The sequence below is a fragment of the Melanostigma gelatinosum genome, assembly GCF_949748355.1.
Source record: "Melanostigma gelatinosum genome assembly, chromosome: 23".
Lineage (NCBI taxonomy): Eukaryota > Metazoa > Chordata > Actinopteri > Perciformes > Zoarcidae > Melanostigma > Melanostigma gelatinosum.
Genome location: NC_136656.1, coordinates 14,538,024 through 14,554,819, shown reverse-complemented (window position 1 = coordinate 14,554,819; position 16,796 = coordinate 14,538,024). Strand labels below are relative to the sequence as shown.

Sequence of the window (16,796 nt, the reverse complement as noted above, 5' to 3'; positions counted from 1 at the left end):
TACCGTCAAGCAAAAGCCATGTAAAATGTTCATTTTTCAAATAGTGATGTAGGCACTTAATTTCTCGATGCAAGCTGTGTTGCAAAATGACAGCAGCACTTGTGTAACGTTAAGTGTGTAGGTGTGTGGGAGCTGAAGTGTTTGGGAAACGGCTGCAGTAGTTACATGTCCTGCTGCTCGCTAGTTTCAGTTTTAGCGCGTGATGGATAAGCATTCTATTCAAACAGCTGTCTTTATTTTGGCACGCGGGGTCAAGATGAATGTGAGAATTGACTGTAACTTTTTTTTTAAAGTTTTCTGTTTATCATCTGCCTTGCTTTCTGGTGACTAATGTGAAATGTCAGAAGAATTAGTTAACTTTATGAAACATTTAGCTTTGTTAAAATGAACGTTTTATTAAATGAAGTTGTGCACTGCTAATAGCTGAATGAGGTCCTGGCTGTGTTTCCAGCAGCCACATCAACAGGCCACCAGCAGAGCTGTCAGGGGATCAAAGGAAACTCTGCTGTATATACACACGTGTGTAGATACAATGTTTAGCACTGTATATGATATTGTATCAGGCTGTCCTTCTTTATGCACAAGCAGTTCTACATTTGAATGAAAAATTCTTTCTCAAAGTCGTTTGCTTTTTGCAAGGAAGCCACAAACCTCAGGGTGTTTCAGAAGCTCCACCTGCTCTGATCCCCCACAATGCCGTCTGTTTCTAAGGAGCTCTCACACTGTTGCACAATGCTGATTTTTGTTGCACATCTGTGGGCCCTGCTGTCCCACCTTATGTGCCGATGTGTTTGCTTGTCTTGTAAATCGGTGGGGCGGCGAGGCCCAGGGGAACAGTAACTATCAGATGGAGCCGTTCGCCAGCGTCTGTGGCCAACGCTGCTGGAGGGAGCTGACCAGTAAAAGCCAGTGTCGAGGCTGTCACTCTGCTCGATGAAGATGTCTGCCATTAATAGTGATTATCTTGCACTGACGCGTCATAATGAAGGTGTTTTAGTAACTGACAAGCTGTGATACAGTAACATGCAGCCCTGCTGTACAGCTGCTCCTTCCTGTCTCTCACCGTCAGCTGACCGGCTCTCACCTTATCACGGGTCAGATGACGACTCATTGCTGTAGTCTGTGATGCTTTGATAACGAGAAGATACCAATATACAATACGCTTCTTCACCCAAAGCTTGTATGATGACATGCAGGCTTTTCAAAACAAAAGCATTTACGTAGGGCTGGGTGATCCGGCTGAAATCAATGGCACAATGTTAATACAAATATCTTTATCAATACAGAAGCAGTATCACAATATTGTAAAGGTATGCAGAATTACATATAGAATACTCTGATTGATAGATCAATCAATATCTGCAGTGAAAATGATTTTCAGCGTACATGCTTTGTGAAGCTAATATCAGCTCATACTCATACTATGTTTGTATGCTGGTGCAGTTACTACTAATAGTCCATACATATTTTAGTAATTTAGATAAAACTATTATTCACCAATTATGATGACTGAGAAATGTGTGTCAGCATCTTCAGATCTCTGGACGGTCCGTGGTGGCCTGTACTGGACGTAGATATAGTATAGATAGAGCGTGAGGGGATAACAGGTGGCGCAGAAGGCAAAGTTCATCTGAATTAACCGTGACCTTGAACAGGTGCACCCGTCATCCGCTGTGCATTCACTGTAAATGCAGTTTATTAGCTCACTGCCTGACCGCATAGCAACCCGAGTGACACTGACGGCTCACTCGCTGTGACTCTTCTTTACTCAGAAGTGTGGTCGAAGACGTATTCGTCCTCGGACTCTGAAGTTTTTGGTTGCCAAAACGGTAAACATGGTTGCAATGTTTAGTCGCCTAATCTTTTTTTCGAACTCCAGGTACCAGACCCTGAAGCAGTGTTCCAGTTGCATACTGATATGCATGCATGTGCTGTACTAATTCTTACCGTGTACAGTATGACTGAGTGAGTAGTATGAAGGATAACACATTGTTGGTGGGGATGGAAGAATACAGACACTACTTGCAAAACCCCGAAAAGAAGCAAATATTTAAACTCTACTTTTGGATATTTCAAACAAAACTACTAACTCACAACTTCTATAATATTCTCTCCAAACGGTCAACTAATTCCTCCATACATAACATGATGAGCAGCGTCCCACTTCCACAATACAGAGTTTACAGTATCTTCTATATCTAGTAGTTGTTAGAACTTTTACAGTAAGTGTGAGAAACCAGTGGATGCTGGTTTGTGGTTGGATGAAATTATGCAATGTATGTGCCAGATGTCAATCAGACAGCAGCTCTGGAATGCCACTTCCAGTCAGACTTCACTGAGAGTGAATAAGATGTTTAAAAGTAAAAAAAAGTGAGTAGCTTCTCTGTATCTCTTCTTCGTGCATTGCATTGTGGGACAGCACTGTCCATCAGCTGCTCACTCAAAAAGCAGTTGGATTTAACAAGTTTCTCACCTTGTTGTAACTGGCAGTAATGATGATACAAACTTAGGAAAATGAGAACCAAGTTTTATTGAAGCAGATTGATCCTTTCATGATTTCCTTTTTCTACGTCAATAACAACTGAATTTGGGACCGAGAGCAAGTTGTGCAGAGATCAGCAGGAAGTTGCATCAGCAGATGGCAGCTCGTTTTTCCCAGGATGTCGTAATGCGGCCTCTTTTCTGCAGTCTGGAGGTAGAAACGTCTTCTTGGTTCTGACACAAATGCATTTCTCCGGCTAGATTCACACTTGCTTTGGTTCGTGTTTCTTTGATTAGTTAGATATGAAATTCCTGATTTGAAACAAAATTCTGCCAATTTTAGACCCTTTTCACTGAAAAGATTTCTACGACTAAACAATTCAAAATGATTCCTAGCCCTCGTCTCTTTGCACAACGTTCCGTTTGAGCTGCCACCAAAAAATCAGAGAGAACAAAAAAAACAACTCATCGTGGATTTTAGCTCAGTCCCTGAAGATACATGCTCTCTGGTTATTAACTCAGTAACTGAACCCCAGTGAGCTCATGGCGCTGCACAGATTTATCTTCCATCAGCAGTCAACAGACGAGCTTGCTCTTTTGTTATCTGCATGCAGAGCATGCGTGGTCTTGCATCATGTTTGTTTCTGCTTCAGCCAGATATGACAGTCAGATGTGCGACAGTGTGTTGGCCAGCGCTGTGAGCACATGTACCGTCTCCTCTGGCTCTCTGACAGTTATTTTTAGATGCTTTTATCCTCTGAGACAGTGGTTAGTGATGTAGCAGGCTCACCACATACTGTAGGCCGTCGTTGACTCTCTCTCTACTGGAGGATTCCATTAAGAAGCTTGACGGCTCCAAGTGATGAAAAGGTTTAGTGCAGTTAAAAAAGGGGTTTGGCGAGACATGGGAATCGATGTTTAGGGTTTTACGTTTCACAGAAAGCTAAAGTCCAGGTGAATATTTATTCATCTATTTTCTTTGGATTTTGATATCCAAATCCAACCATCTTCTCTTCCTGTAAAAGTAAAATATGATGTCTGCTTACGTAAGCTAGCACCAACCAATAGTGTCATGACATCCAGCCATCATTAAATCTGGGAGGTGTGCGTGGAACTCCGCTACGCTCTAAGCCCGCCCACTTTGTAGCGCTTCAATCTAATGCAAAGATTTTGACACAGGGCGGGTGGGAAGCTCCAGCAGCTGTTACTTGAGAGCCTGACCTTTGACCTCTGAAACACCACAACTGTTGAAGTTAAATAAAAATACAACTCACTTTCTCTCCTAGCTCTGTTTTTGTAGTCGATAGTTCTCAGTGGGTTCCTCTCTTTGAGCAACACTTTCACATTACGTCGTTTAGCCATTATTAATGTAAAAATGTTAATTAGTGCAGCAAACTAAATGCTGGGAGGATTGTTTTTCACTGGTCAGGATATGGCAATGATTAGCAACAATACTGATTTTGACACATTTGAAGTTTCAGAAAAAGGACTCTTTTAACCAACATCAGTCCTGATCATAACTACTAAATATTCATTCACTTTCAGAATGTTAACCCTTTAAATGCCAGTTTGTTTACTTAATGCCTCTGTTGGTAAATAGCATGTATTTGCCTCATAGGGCAAACAGGAGGAACCGTCTGGTGGGAATTAGTCAAAACTACAACATAGAAGCCAGGGCTTTAGATTGAAGGCCTGGTCTAATAGAATATGTGATTTGATGCCGTAGTAGACCAGTAGTAGATCAAAAGTAGTAGTTTCAATGGGGACATTTTTGTCCTCTGAACTCCACGCAGTTTTCGGGCGTTTTTTTGCTCCAGTCACATTTTACTCTCTGTGGACATTTTAGTCCTGCACCTCAAACATGTCTTTTGTGCAGTATAATACAGTTACAATGCCATAAATGATTAAAAAAAGTTGAATAAATGCTTTACAAAAATTGGAAAACAATGGAATATTCAACATTTTTCCGTGTGTCCACAAGTGTTACCAATGTTGTGGAAAATGAGGCTCCTCGTTCCGTGTACCTTGAGCCGTTTACATTTGAACCTCCTCTCTGCGCTCAGCAGCCTGCAGTTCAGTCAAAGCTTCACTGAATGTCTGTCAGGTGACTGTTGGTCCTGTTGTGCTGAGGATCTGATTAAGCAAATGGTTTATTCAGCCGAGATTTTAAATAAAATATATCTATATATATAATGTTTTTGATGAAATATCAAAATATTAAGATTCGTTTTGGTTGCTTTCTCTGACGTAAGCGATCGTTGCACATGATGTGTTCAAATGTTTACTGATGCTTAACACAGTCAATAAATTCATATATTCTGCACAAACCAGCCATGCAAGTAGGGGAGAGAGAGAGAGAGATATGATGCTGCTCTCTGTTTCACTTCTCAGATGGAACCTCAGATTTTAGTGCAGGGGCGTACAGGATGTTGAGCGGAGACACGGTGTCACGATCAAAGACGAGAGCGCGGAGCAGCGAGCGGCGTCTGGAGGTGGTTGAGGTCATTATGTAGAGAGGCTGGGTGGGTGGACACTGTGAGAATGTGCTTCATGCGAGTGTCACACAACTGCTGCAGGAGATACATTTCAAGACCCATGCTGATATTTTAGCTGACGTTGCATGCAAATAAAGGCTGTATCTTTCATTTTTGGGACTCTGATGTGGAGAAGATGCAGGAACCCAAATGACAAACTGGTTGATTTGGAAGTTTTTGAAAACTCGTGCATCAACCCGTTGGCCAAAGACTGTATCTTTGCACAGAGAATGAACAAAAGACTTCATCAGTCCCAGAGTGTGTGGCTGTGCAGCTGTCAGGCAGCCAACCTCCCACAAGGCCTGGAATGACCTTTCAGAAAAGTGAAAATCAAATAGAGGTTTTATACTCCCAGCTTTGGAATCAAATCTGTTTTTCTTTTTCAGGATCATTGGGTACTTGTGGCTTCTCACATGAATAACACCAAACTCTCTGAGGCCTCACACAGTCTTGTAGGAGTTGTGATTCACCAGCAAAATATGTATTTTGGTTAATTGATCTGATTCATTTCCCTTCATAACCGGAACCATGAATTAATTATTTAATTTGACGTTTGGCCTGTTTATTGGCCAAGTCATTCCACACCCGAAATGCATATTTGAGCAAAGGAGATGCAATAAGAGTGTCTTGTCTACCATGTTTGATTTGCTTGCATGCATCATTTCCTGTCACTTCTTCTGCATGCTGGTACTTTCTGGGCAGGAATGTCGGACGCCTTCAGTGGAAACGAGCACATAGAGAGGCATTTAGAGGACCTGCAAAGAAACCAGAAAAGTGTGGCTTCATGTGCCTTCGTCACAGTCAAAGTTGATACAGTAGTTCGACCATGAAGTCTGAATATTAATCAGAATTGTTGCTGTAAATTTAATCTGGATCAAATTCCTGCTTCCCCTGCCAACCAGCGATGAGTCACCCGCAGTCTTGGCTTGTAACTAAAAAAATGAAAACAAGAAAACCAGAAGCTCAAAGTAGAGCGGGAAAGCAGTCATGTGTACACTAGAGTGTAGACGCTGCTGTGCTCCTATGGTGTCTGTTAATGTGTGTGTTCCACTTGATTTAGACCAGTGTTGTCTTCTGATCGGATGGCCATTCATTCATTTGAACAGTATAATTGAAAAACCATAGACGGATTGTTTATTGGAAGACCTGTTCTCTGAAGAACACTCTGCAGCTGTATTCATTTAGTATCGTTTGTCCAACTGTTACATCTGTTTTCTATAAATGTTGTTACCAATTACAGACATCTAAATTCTGTATTTGGTTTGAGTTGGGTGGATGTTTGTTCTTTCCTTCATTAATATGCAGCTACATTATGTTGTTAGTAGACCTATAGCAACACAGTCTGACAGTCAGTCTGAAATGAGGACAGTAATCAGCCAGAGAGTCGTATTTATAGTCCGCTGTATATTAAAAGGTCTGTCACTCACTGTGACTGTCCTAGAATGCACTTCCAAAAGATGAGACATCCTACATAGTGAGGAGACGCATGCTATTTTAATTTGGACATTTGAGTGTTGGCCCTTCGAAAAACATTTATTGTATTATTGTATTTAACTGTCCCATCACCACTGCTACTACCAGTAAAACCAGACAATAAAACACTGTTCATCATGTATGAAACCAGCCTGCTAAGTATAGGATCCCACTGCCAAGTAGAGTTCCTGTGAAGACGCTCTTTTACAGCAGGAGTGGGTGTGGTGCCACCAAACTGCCAGCCATGGCCTCGCCATAAATACAACATGGACTCTGTAAAAAATAGTTTCTCCCAAGATAGACTGCAAGGAAACGATACTCACAGGCATTTCTTATATGCTGTGTGTTGTTGTATTCTTGAAGGTGCGTATTCATCAGCAGTGCGGTGTTGATATGTGGTGAGCAGGAGTTGCAGATGGGCTGGAGCTGGTTGCGGACGGTTCATTTTTTTTTCCCCTGAGGGCAAATTCAGTAATAAACGGTGCGCCTTTGGAGGGAAAGCTTCCACTTCCTGTTTGGTGTCCCTTCCTGTAGAGCAGGGATTCCCAAAGTGGGGTGCGCGAGCTGCCTCTAGGGGGTGCGCGAGAGGAAAAGTGTAATGGCGGTCTGATGGTGTAATAATATTAAATATAAAAAAAAATGTAATTTTAATTTAAAAACTGTCAGGTGGGACATCTGAAGCTATCAGTGGTAAAAGAGGAGAGGGACAGAGAGAGAGAGAGGAATCGGAGGCGAGGGGAACGGAGAGGTGCGTTGGGGAGAGACCGGGAGAAGAAATCGAGCCAGAGTCAGAGGAAGATGAGACGGAGGAAACCGAAAAGGAGGAAGGGATAGCACAGACACATCGGGAGCACATCGGCCCATCGCGGAGTCAAGGTAAAAAAGAGGAAATGAGGGTGAGCATCAGACTGGGAAAAAAAAGAGGAAATATGATGAAAAGTATCTGTGTCTGGTAGGGCTGGGCGATATGGCCTAAAAAAAAAATCTCCGATTTTTTTACAAAAAATCCGATTCACGATTTAAATCGATTTTTTTCCCCCAAAATTTTTTGCAGATGACAGAAGCTGTTGAAAACAATTTTTTCTTTTATTTTGTGATGATTTTCCCAAGTAGGTTGATAAAAATAAAGTGCAAACAAAACCTGAACATTGTAGAAAGGTGCCTGTAGTATACAAAAAGTATTTGGTCACTCTTTTGTTTGCCTGAATCATTTAAATATAAAATTAAATTAAACATAACATTAAATGGCATTAAATAGTAGCCTTCCATTGTAAACAACTGTGCAAATGTAACTTTTTACAGTAAGCTTTTCTAACTGAATACACTGATACAAACACAGCATGAAATAAAATGTATGTGACCCTTTAACATTCACATTTTCAAAAGTGCAACATCTGATCTAACATCAACATAACATATTTTGCACAGTAAATAAGTGCATGTAAACAAAATCAAGTGCATTCACAACATAACCAACAGTATTAAACAGTAGTGCATGTTTTTTCTAAATATTTTTTGCCAGGAAGACAAGCCTGTCTACTACCTCTGGCTTCAGGCATGCACGGTGGCATGTAACAATGCCCCCCCACACACTGAAAAGCCTCTCAGAGGGGGCACTTGTAGCTGGCACAGAGAGGTATTTCTTTGCTAAAGTACTTAGCCTTGGAAAGTTAAGTTGGTGACGCTTCCACCAGTCAAGTGGATCGGTGTCTGGGTCAACCTGCTGGACCACAGGTCAGTTGTTGCGGAGTAGAATGACATCCCCTCCAGCTCCGCAGAGATCCTTTGGCGTGTACTATTGTACAGCCGAGGCAAGGCAACGTCAGAAAAATGTTTACGGCTTGGTAGCACGTACCTGGGGTCCAAAGCTTTGAGACGGTGAATAAACCCCGGCTTTTCCACGGTGTATATGGGCACCATATCTTTTGCGATATACATCGCGACTGCATCCGTGATGGCTTTCCACCGTGTGGAAAGCAGTGAAGCTGCTGGCCGCCATTGTTTTAGTTTGTAAACAATGCGCGCGCACTCTACTACGGGAAAAAGGGGTGGGGGCGATTTTCTCGATTTTCAATAAAACACATCGCCTTAAAGCACACATTCGAATTAATCGATTAAATCGATTTATCGCCCAGCCCTAGTGTCTGGGCTTCACTTGGATTGGCAACGCAGATTCCCCAAAGCCACAGTGCGTGGTGTGCAGTGAGGTTCTGGCTAACAGTCTGAAGCTCTTATTTACGTCGCCACCTGAACACCAAGCATGCCAGTGCAAGTCAAAAGCCCCTTACATTGTTTATATCCAAATTGGAGGAGTTACAAAACAGCCAAAAACAACTGGAGTCTCATTCATGTGTTGGGTCTATAAATGACGCACTACGGGCTTCATATCTGGTTACAGAATAGCGAGAAAGGGGCGACCGCACACAATCGCCGAAGACGTGAGCTCGCCAGCTGCCAGAGAGATGGTGGAATGTATGATTGGGGAGAAAGAAGCAAAAAAGCCCCACATGTAGGAAGTGTCTCTTTATAATTGATTATAAAAAATCTGAACTCAGGGTCCACCTACCAGTGTTTTTCATCACATCTCACAGTTTCCCTAAACAGAAGGAGTTGGAGTTTTGCACAGTTCAAACCTCGTGTGTATAAATATACAACTGGCAGAATGCACATCATAGATTCCACAACTTTGTATGTTAGTATCGTCTTCTAGTTCCTGCATGCGTTATTCTACTGCCTTGCTGCATGTGAACACCCAGAGCGACTGTAAATTGTGTTCTTGGCCGGTCTCCAGCATGCAGTATCTTTTATTAGGCGGGGTGTGGCAGATAGAAGGTTAATGCTCTCTAGCGTGTGTTCGTCGTGGAATCCCATCGGTCTATAGCACTGGAGCCAGCTGGTGAGAGTGTGTCTCCTCTCTTCTCTGACTGCAGCTGGGACTGCTGCGTGAGGCTGCTGTGAGACTGACCGTCTGTGTGTGCTTTGGGGTGGCGGAGGGGCTCACGGCAGTGCAGAACGGTACATACTTTCACGTCAGAGTCAAAACACCAGAAAAGTCTCCAACAACACCAGAAAAAGTCGCTCGATTTTTCTCTAGTAGCTTTTGACAAAAAAGTCGCCAAGAGGGTTCGGAAAGTCGCCAGATTTAACGAGAAAGTCGCCAAGTTGGCAACACCATCTCCGTGATACAAAGTTTTGGTCATACCGCCCAGCACTAATTCAGATTCTATTACACCATAGGCACAGCTACGGGAGCAATTTTGGTGTTAAGTGTCTTGCTCAAGGACACATCAACATGGAACTAGCAGAGCCAGGGATCGAACCGCCGGTCCTTTGATTGAAGGACGGCCCTGCTCTCCACTAAGCCACAGTCGCCCACGTTTTCTTGAAATAATATGATACTTAATATACTTTATTTTCGTAATGTCACAGCTCAAAATATTACTATTTTATTCTCGACTTCTCAGAACACACGTTTTGAATGTACGGGAAGTCTGATTACATAGAAGTCTATGAGAAAATTACTCAAATTGTCACTTGATTAATTACCTCAGTAAACATTGTAAACATGAGTTCATGGTCTTCTTCAAGAAGACTACCACTACCAGAGCCGTATACGGCATCTCTGCGTCACTCCTCCTCAGTCCAAATGGTAACTTCTGTTCATTGGTTGCAAAAAACCAAGATGGCGACGGCCAAAATGCCAAACTCAAGGCTTCAAAACGGCAGTCCACAAACCAATGGTTGACGTTTGGTCAACTCAGCAGACACTTACATGTTAGTGCACCTCTATGCTGACATTCACGGTCAACGCATTTAAACGGCACAGATCGGGAGCGAGTGAAGGACTTCGAAAGTTAACGGAAAGATTAACGTGAGACAACATCCGGTTTCTTCAGACAAACATCCGGTTTTCAGAATAAGATGCCAACAAAGTATACATATTGCATAATGGAAATTTGATTAAATGAATTATATTCACATTAAGTATAAAACATGCTACCTGCATCTCGTGAGTTAAAGGGAAAATATACCTAAATTGTGTGTAAAGTGTCTTTATTCTTTGATTTGAGGGTTGCTGGAAATGAATAATACCTGACTGACAGTCAATTAATATATTTTACCAAGTAAAAACTCTGAACTGAATTTGGACCGTCAAATGGCACATTTTTTTAATTTTTAAGGTTCTATAAAAATGTTTTTCTCAAAACTTCCACACAATGACTAATGCATAAGTTCAGCACAGAAATGGGTAATATCACAATATTTGAGGTGCTACAAAAATATCTTTCTCAATAAGTCCATACAATGACTGATGTATATGTAATCAAGGCATCGTTGACTTAATAATTGTTAATAGTTGTTTCAAACATTTAATAATAACAATAAATAACCACAAAGAAATAAGAATAAAATTAAATATGATTGTCACAAAACACTTTGAATCTGTAGACTACTGCCTAATAGTCTTATTATTGCCATTTGATAACAATTGCTCATATATTGTAAGCATAAATAAGTATATGTATTATTTTGAACAAAGGTTTAATGTTATTTAAGAAGTTTCAAAAAATGCCCCCAATTTTTTGAAAATGCCCCTGGATTTCAGTCAGTGGGGGCAAAAATTGCCCCCAAAAAAATAAAGATTTCCTACCCTGGTCTTGCATGATATAGATAATAATAAGAATATATATTCAGGACACATATCCAAAGCAGTATTGTATTGACTTTACTGTAAAATAAATTGTTTCATTGACAGTGAAGCAGTTCGAATGAATTTCTGAATGAAAAGATAAAGTGACAGCAGCCGAGTGGTGAGCGTCACATGACTCAGACACTGTTACTGATGATACTGATGGATTAGTGCTGTTGAAACGGACAATCAGCTGAATTTACCATGTGAGCTACTGAGCTGATTCTGTTATCTGGATGTTTTTACACTGATAAAGGACTAACTGGTTTAGAGCGGCCCTGGATGTAGCAAACCCCACACAGTCCTAACCCTGAACCGAAACCCAACAGTATTTGATCTTCTGTTATGTTCTCTAAAACCTGCAGCTTGTGCTTTGATACAAGCATGCCTGCATTGTGTGTGTGGTCTCCCTTGAAGTTCCTTAGTAGCCGTTTGTGTCACTTCATCAAACACTTCCTCTTATGTGCACTGGCCGCAGGCCAGACGTCTCTACGCAGGCTTTTATTCTGACAGGTCGGGGAGGAAGTGCAAAGACGTCTCTACGCAGGCCTTTACTCTGACAGGTCGGGGTAGAAGTGCAAACTCTCTGTAGAGACTTCAAGCCAGTCAGGTCAGAGCTGCTCTTCTCATCGGTCGGACCTAAATTTTAGCAGATTAACGATGATCACATTGAGTCTTTCCCCTGTTGCTTCAACCGCGATGTAACGTCAACTTATTGTCTTGGCGGAATTTTCCATTTAGCTCATTTTGATACGAGCTGAATGTAGGTCACAGCAGCAGGAAGGAAGGAGAGGTCATTACATTGCAGTCACTGTCAGACGCTTTCATCCAAAGCGACTTATAATTCAGAGTCACATTTCTACACCGTAGGCACAACTACGGGAGCAATGTAGGGGTGAAGTGTCTTGCTCAAGGACACATCGACATGCTACGAGCAGAGCCGGAGCCGGGGTTTGAACCGCCGACCCTCTGATTGAAAGACGGCCCTGCTATCCACTTAGCCACAGTCGCCCATTACGTTGCTTCATTACGTGAAGCAACAATGATGTCCAATGCACACACGCTAATTGTGAACTATACACCCAGCTGATGCAGCTCCAGCTGTAGAAGTAAGTGAGTCAGTCGATTAAACAAAACATAGCATGTAATGATAAAGGATACACCACGACATGGCAGAAATGTATCCACCAGCAGAGATGTGGGAATACCGTTTCCACCACCGTAAAGATTCTCACGTGATCTCATGATTCTCGCATGGAGGAGGAGGCATCCCAAACAACCAAAGATGAGGAAGAACTCTGCTCACATGATTACCAGACATTTGCACAATGGAGTTTATTTTGACATTCAGCTTTTTGTAATGAAAGATGAGCAAATCCTGCAGGAAAAGTCAGGTGTTTTTTTCTTTCTGTTTACTCTAAAATCAAATTTCTGTGATTTTGATGTTACACTGACTGAAGACAGGCTGGTATTTATCAGCACCTGTTCACCTTAAAGCGTGTAAAGGCCTTTGCAAATCAATACATTTTTTATATTCTTTTTTTTTTTTACATGAGTACTTTCACACAGAATGCAAATATCACGTGGCAAATATGCAATGTAATTTCTTTTACAGAGCAAGGTCAATATTTCGTACACTATAGTTCACAAACAACAAAGCCTTTCAACCTTGGCAAAGGAAGCACATATTTTTGTTCTTACCTTTCACAATAAAAACCCTAGACATGGGGGGAGCATGTTCTTCATCAGGAATGATAGCTTAGCCATCATTTTCCTTTCTCCCACCACCTCCACTGGAGTCTGTAAACCCATCTTCCATATAGAAATGATTTAATTTGAAGTCAGACTGAAGCTGATGTTTTTTCAAACTTAAAATAAGAAATTTCAAAAAAATCATATTCCTGACATAGATAAAAAGAACAAACTGGGTTAATTATTTTCTCAGAGCGTACTTGACTAATCATGTGATCACTTGAAAGCTGGTCTCAAATGTTACTCCTACATTTAGTCATCCGTGTTCCACTCTGAACTTTTTATTCTGAAGAATAATCAGCGTGCAGTGTTTTTCAAGTAGACCTTTATTGTGGAGGGAACAGTTCCTCCCCTGCCCAGCTGGATCAGCTCCAGGCATTTCGCAACACTGCTGATGATGAAATGCCTGTTCCAGTGAAACGGTTACACCAAAGGAAAATGTCTTTAAGAGCCACAGTGAATCACAACCCTGGTGTGCCAAAACTTCCACGAGGCCTCTGGCTGTTTTTACAGCACTCAGTTGGCAAAGAGGCTGACATAATAATAATAATAATAATAATAATAATAATAATAATAATAATGCATTTTATTTGTAATGCACTTTTCATTTAAAAAAAACTCACAGAGCCAGTACATAGTAAAACATAGTAAAAAGCACAGTTAAAAAAAATAAACTATCATAAAATAAAAACATCTCCTGGTGATGAAGGTTACCATGCTGTCTGGATCCAGGCTGGCTTCCATGTACAGATATCAAAGGGAATGTTTACTTTCTGTTGTAATTTACTGAAGGATTCATAGATGTACAAGTATATATCAAGATTTTAATTTCTGTATCAGGAATAAAAATGTATGATTTTTCGAGCTACAGTGTACTTTGTTAGCAGGAAATGGTGAAAACCTACATTATGGCTTTAAAGGTCCCATTTTGGTGTCCTTCAGGCAACATTTTGAACCAAAAATAATTCAACTTTACCGTAGTTTGATTCCCTGTAACAAACTTGGAGGGGCAAAAAAAAAAAGATTTAAAAGAACTTTAGCTAATTTATATGAGATAAGAATTAGCTAGAGAGAGTGAACGCCAGCTCCAGAGATGTACTTTCAGTTAGCCGTTAGCTGTAGCAACTCAAATTCAGCCAGTCGGGGGTCACAGTGGTCTGCCTGTATTTGAGCTACAGCTAACCGCTTACCGAAGGCTGAGAGACCGCGGGGAACGCTAGCTCGTTAATTCTTGTCTCATTTGTCTTGTCTTTATATTTGAGGCCAATCCAGAACCGACCTGGAAGTACATGGACCTCAATTTATTACATTTTTATTTTTTTTACATTGACCTAGATCAGCGGTTCCCAAACTTTTTAGGCCACGCACCCCCTTCTACATCCCGACCGGGTTCACGCACCCCCAACCCCCCCCCCCCCCACACACACACCTTAAAAAAAACAAAACAACAGAGCCGCATAAAAATCGGACGAATGAGAGAACAGTTTGCTTGCGCGTGGCGTTTGTTTACAAGATAAAAAACACAAAAACTCTTCCTGCACCGTGCCTTCGAAAAGGTAACGGACGTAACGTTACGAAGGTAACGGACGATTGGCCAGATTGGCCACATCTGTAGGCTCGTCTACTTGCAGAGAGTAAAACTCACTCTTCTTCTCGCGACCGACCAATGTAGCCAGGATGTCTTCGGACAAAGCATCGATGCGCGCGACAGTGTTGTTGGACGCGGGATCACGTACAACTTTTTCGCTTCTCTCTCTCCAATCATACATTCCACCATCTCTTTAACATTTTTCCCTCTCCACCACCGCCTCTCCTTCTCCCTATTACGCGGTCAGAATACTACCACAACACGCCGCCTGTCTCCGGCAGAAATGCGCTCATCCACGCACGGGAACAACACCGAGTTGTAATATATACCTCCATAACACCCCGCCACTCTCGGCTCATACCTCCCCAGCAACGAGGCACATCACCCGGTCACAATACCTCCAGAATGTCCCCCAGGTGAAATCCGGGACATGGTTTTATGGTTCCGAGTGGCCGGCGCTCACCCGTTGGCGCCGGGACGCGAGGTCTCCAGCCGCCCCCGCTGCGAGGCACCCGATCGTCAGGTCTGTCAGCCCTCGGAACAGGCCGCGGGTCAACAACTCGTGGGTGGCGGGGCAGAGGCGAGGCAGATCACAGAAACATAAAGACTAGAGTATGGCAAATATATGTTGATGAGAAACGTATTTGTACGTCAAACACAAACGTAAACAGGGAGCAAATACGTTCGTGGTAAAACGTAATTGAGAATGCATTTTAGTTTTGGGGGAACGTAATTTTTAGGAGACAGGACTGCACCGCCATTACATTTTTCCTCTCGCGCACCCCCTAGAGGCAGCTCGCGCACCCCCAGGGGTGCGCGCACCCCACTTTGGGAATCCCTGACCTAGATGAAAGTTTTCCAGGACTGTGAGATCTTTCTATATTTTCCCCTCCATGTCCCTCCCGGGGCTCCGTATTACAGCGAGCTGAGCAGGTGAATCTGAAGGTTAACTCTTCATGTGTTTTCAGTTGGCGTTCTTGGGGAAAATGACAAATTGCTAAGCGAAAAGACAGGTCGAGACAAAGCGCCGATAAATGGGCAGATCATTTACATGTTAATAGCAGGCTGATGAAATCTTCCAGTGAAGCAGTAAAGATTGGCTGCGTGCCAAGTGCAGACCAGGGTTTGACTAGTTTCTTAGAAAAGAGTTCAAGGACCTTTGTTTTGCGGTAATGAAACATCTTTAGAGCACAAAGGAAATGTGGAGAATTCATCAGAGATCAGAGAGCTCATTCTCATGTCTACAAATATTACCAGCCTTTCTCTCTGTGGTGACAACCGAACAGGCTAACTTCAGGATGTGTTGTGGTTTGAAGTGATGGTAGTGGTAGTGTGGTCTTCTCCTTCCACTGGTCCAGTCACAGTCACAGCTGATGGCTTTTATTGTTTGTCAGCTCATTTCTGGTCAGACTGCCTCATAAAACCTGCCAGTGCTGTTTAGTGACACGTCATTCTGTGTTAGCGGAATGAACTTTGTTTAGATTCCCCCTCATGACACTGTGTTTAACTCTTTGAGTGTGTTTTATTATAAGGTGGTGTAAACTCTTCATGGATGAGAACTGAATAAATATGCTCTGGTGTTGACCAAGGACAGATCATCATCAGTGTGACGATAGGACTTTAGGTTGACCCTTTAGTCTGGGTCAAACTTTGATACAGGTGTCAATCTTAACAAAATGGCACAGTTGGACTGTGATTGCAGTTCTTGGCGTCATGATTCCATTCAGGATCCATTCTTGATTCAAAACCTAACTGTCCTTAGTCCACTGAATTGCAATTTGAAACAGCACTGGTTTTAGTTAAGCTACATGGTCTTAATTAAAGAGATAGTTTGGATGTTTTGAAGTGGGCTTGTATGAGGTACTTCTCCATAGTCAGTGTGTTACCTACAATAGATTGTAGAAACACACAGGAATACCAGCACGTGAGCAAAGCAATGTACTGTTGAAGATGTATTTTAGACACCTAAAAACATCAATATCAGTTTCAATGTACGCAATATTTTCAGAATATTTTCACCACTTTATCTTACCTCTCTAACAAGGAACTGAAGCCGTTATCTATGTTCTCTTCAAAGCCACCTGCCTCCTTTTACCTTGCAGAAAACAGCAGTTTGTGGTCTATTGCTGTTAGTTAGTTCGTGTTATTTTGTGACTTTGGTGTTTTAAAGGGTCAGTTCAGACTCGCCAAAGTCACAATCACTGCTTTGAATTGATGACGTTGTATGACGTTGTATGAACTGGTACTGACGGAGCATGACCCGACCCTCAGTATCTAG

At 42.1% G+C, this 16,796-nt stretch overlaps 1 protein-coding gene across 1 annotated transcript in view; it reads left to right on the top strand.

Annotated features, from left to right (window-relative positions):
- eml3 (EMAP like 3) overlaps positions 1 to 16,796 on the top strand; it is a 55,726-nt gene that overhangs the window by 556 nt on the left and 38,374 nt on the right. The gene's annotated exons all lie outside the window — the stretch shown is intronic.